The following is a 3708-nucleotide window of genomic DNA, read 5'->3' as shown; positions in this document are numbered from 1 at the left end:
CTGTTAGACTTTAGGGTCCAAGGACAAGCACCTCATCGAGATTGGCTCCTCTTTACTAGTTGCACTCCCAGCTCTTAGCACAGCATTTTACACATAGTAAGCACTTAACAAAGGCTTTCTCATTCATTCAGTTGTCTATTCATTTCTTGATTTACGAATGAGTATTTCCAAAGATCAAAGCTTCACAGTAAGGCAGAATCTTATAGATCAGTAACTTTAAGCCCTTCGTAAACATGAAGGAACTTTGGGGCAGAGAAGTTAAGTGATTTGCCTTAGGTGAGAGGTAGTAAATGACAGAACTGAGATTTGAAGTCAGGTTCCATGACTTCAATTCAGAATGTTTCCATTGGACCACATTTCCTTTCAATCCATGTCATTCCTTTCTGTGATGCTTTGGCTCCTTCTCCTTCCCCTAAAATGGCAATAAGGAGAGTAGGATGTGAACTCTATCTCCAAAGTAATGCATGGAAAGAGGGATGATCTCATCCAACAACTCCAGTGAAGGTTCAGTCCTTCACTTCAAAAAAGTGACCTCACCACAAAATCAGTATGTTTTTTGTCTTCACTAAAGGGCTCAGATTTCAGATTGGCAAGGAAGGACACAGACATTGGTGTAGATGTTGTGACTGAGGCCAAAGGGAACTGTAAAGATTTTATTGATTGAAGCGGATTCAAGCAGTCCAATTACTTCAAAACAAGGGCTACACCTGGACTTAAAAAAACTAAACAATTATAGCTCTGGTTGCAGGCAGCACCCTTTTCATAAAATGCTTTTGCCATAGAGGACCTTAGCAAGTGATTACCTTGGAAGTAATTTCTTTTAAGAACAAAACTTTCTATGTAATAGGAACAATGAAAAAATGTAACTTTTTAAAAACAAATTTTGTTAAACATTTAGGACAAACTAATTCAAGCCGATAAGCACATGCAGCAAAGTTATGAGAACTACTCTCCCAACCCCACCCCCATTTGCAAGTCAGATTATCAGAGCTGGACTACTGTTCCCCTCAAAGTTCTAGGGGTAATCCTGAAGGGCTTGGGAGTGCCTCATTAGTACAAGAGATTTTGAACATCCATCCAGCATGCTCTCCAGAATAAAGCTAACCATTAATTAATTCCATATCAGCTAACCAATTGATAATTCTTCAATGTCAATTATCCAATTAACCTCTATGTTTAAAAAAGAAGAGTTATTGAGCACACATGGTAAGACTAAAAGTATGGAACCATCTAAAACTGGGAGCCACTCTTTTCCACCACTGACTCAAATTGACTGACTCAAGGTCAATACTAAGTGTGGCATAGCTGATGGATTAACCACTCACTTGTTTGCAAAACATATTTTATTGGCTTCTTTGTTCACTCATGGCTGGTCTGAGTCATGCAGGCCTTTCCTCAGGTTTATCACAGTTCCTGAGATACCCTGATGAGGATTCTACTTATTGTATCTCTGGTTCCTACTTTTGATAGTTCACAAGGTCTTGGCCTCATCTGTCTGTGATATACACACACCTAAGATCAAGGAAGGATAAACATGATAATGATAGAAACAGTGGAATCATATGTTCTGGGCTATATGGCTGCTAAGGTAGGGGCATACTATCTGCAATGGCCTGTGGGGCTTCTAGGAAAATGGTGACGAGGGGGTCACCAGGGAAACAAGCTACCTGTTGGCTGGTCACACAGCCAACCACAGAAATACCCCAATGAAACAAAAATCTTAGAAGGAATAGCAAGAAAGATGGCTTTGAATGATACTGAGCAAAGTGTCTGGGGAAACTCTAATACAATACAAAATACTAGAAGAGGGACAAAGAGAGGCCACAGGAGAAAGGAAGGCAAGAGTGGTATTGATAGGGCAATAACGAAAAACTGGAATCCACAATGAGTTTTGGAGGATCCCTTCTACCTCGAGAACTATGATCCTATGGGTTCTTCCATCAACTTCTGAGATACCCCAAAATATGAGTTCTTAACCTGGGGTCTAAATGTAGGTGAAATCGACTTTGACAAGTAACCTTTTGTATGTGAAGAATCATCCTAATTGGTCTCACATATTTTTAGAGATATAGTCCTCTAACCATTTATCTAATCTCGTACTCAGCCCATCAACTTAATTTCTTTCATCTGATTTCTTAAAATTACCTCCTTTCTTTCCACACCTGCTGAATTCAGAAATCCTCTTCCACTCCTAGTTTTTGCATTCCCATGACCTGACTTAAATACAAAGCCTCTTCATAGAAACATGAAAATTCTTTTTACTAGGAACAAACTTTATTCCAGTGTCACTTAAGTATCATTTAAGTTCATATTAACATATTCCTCCAACTTTAAAAAAATCCATTTAGTCTTTTTTTCTGAACCTGAAAAATATTAGGTAAAAATGATTTAACTTTTTCCTCCCTGTTAATTCAGTAAGACTTTGGTTTTGCCCTCCTTTTTAATGCCAAATAAGTATTATCATGAACCAGTGAGGCAGCACAAAGAAATGTTACTTAGTTGCTGTACTTAAAAAATTTTTTTAATAAAAATAAAAATATTTGGTATACTGTAATAGAGCTACAGTATAGGGTCTCGGTAAAATTTTCTTTGATACTCTCCCATTCCATCAGATGATATATATATATATATACTATAATATGGTAACCTTACTTGAGAGCCCATTTTACATCATAAAATAAATTAACATAGAGCTTACATGAATCAATGTATCATAGAAAGTTATAACAATACCAGTGAGTCAAAAGTTACTATTTAAAAAAATTTATACATCAATAATTTGATCTCCTTACATTGTAGAAGCATTTGAGTGCATGCTATATCTTCTGTATCATCACTTGAAATTTACAAGCTGAATTGCTGACATTTTCACTGTCACAATACTTTTTATCCTCAAATTTGATAAGCCATCTTTGATTAAGCCACATGTAAATGTAAATACTTAGATGCATGATCTAAATACTGCTTTCCTAAAGACATGAGTCAGGAGTCAATATTTGTTCTGCTGAAGCACATACATACCCTAATGATTTGTCCTTAGATTATCATTTTGTCTTTAAAATACTGGTCCCAAAAACCTTGCAAATGAATTTCAGTATATCTAATTCATCCTTGAACCTTGGAGTATCCTTTGTAAACCTTTCTATCAAGCCTTTTCCCACTCTAAAATCCATGCTTTCCAGCTTAGTAATGCATCTTCCATTTTCCCCTCCCCCTGGCTTTGCAAACTTGTAGATGCTAGTCACCATCTCATTGTCAAGAAGCCAAAAGAGCTCCTCAACTGCCATTTCCTGCTTTCTTCCTGGAGAAAAGTCACGACTTGAGCAAGGCTACTGCCACAGGAGACACTTTTATTTCCAGGCCCCACTATACCAAAGGCTCATCTTGCCAGTGACCTTCAAAGGATGCTAGCCTGGGACCCTAGCTGCAGGTGCAGTGTGAACAGAAGAAACCACCTGAATTTCATGATGTTGAGTAAGTTGAGTTCTCAATCTGAAGATTGTCTCAACATCCCTAAGACTTCTCTCCAGAATGGATGCTCTGAATGCTGAGGAAGTTGTGTCCTCAGTCTGAAGGTCTTCCCACATTCATTACATTCATAACATTTCTCTCTAGTATGAATCCTCTGATGAAGGTAAGATGTGCCTTCCTCCTGAAGGCCTTCCCACATTCACTAAATTCATAAGATTTCTCTCCAGTATGAATTCT

General features: G+C 37.8%; 1 pseudogene; it reads right to left on the bottom strand.

The window, feature by feature from the left end:
* Positions 1-2810: 2810 nt before the first annotated feature.
* LOC118841583 lies at positions 2811-3302 on the bottom strand (annotated as a pseudogene).
* Positions 3303-3708: the final 406 nt, after the last annotated feature.

This window comes from Trichosurus vulpecula, chromosome 3, assembly GCF_011100635.1.
Source record: "Trichosurus vulpecula isolate mTriVul1 chromosome 3, mTriVul1.pri, whole genome shotgun sequence".
NCBI classification, from domain to species: domain Eukaryota; kingdom Metazoa; phylum Chordata; class Mammalia; order Diprotodontia; family Phalangeridae; genus Trichosurus; species Trichosurus vulpecula.
Note: the sequence above shows the minus strand (reverse complement) of the source record. Positions and strands in the feature narration are given on the sequence as shown.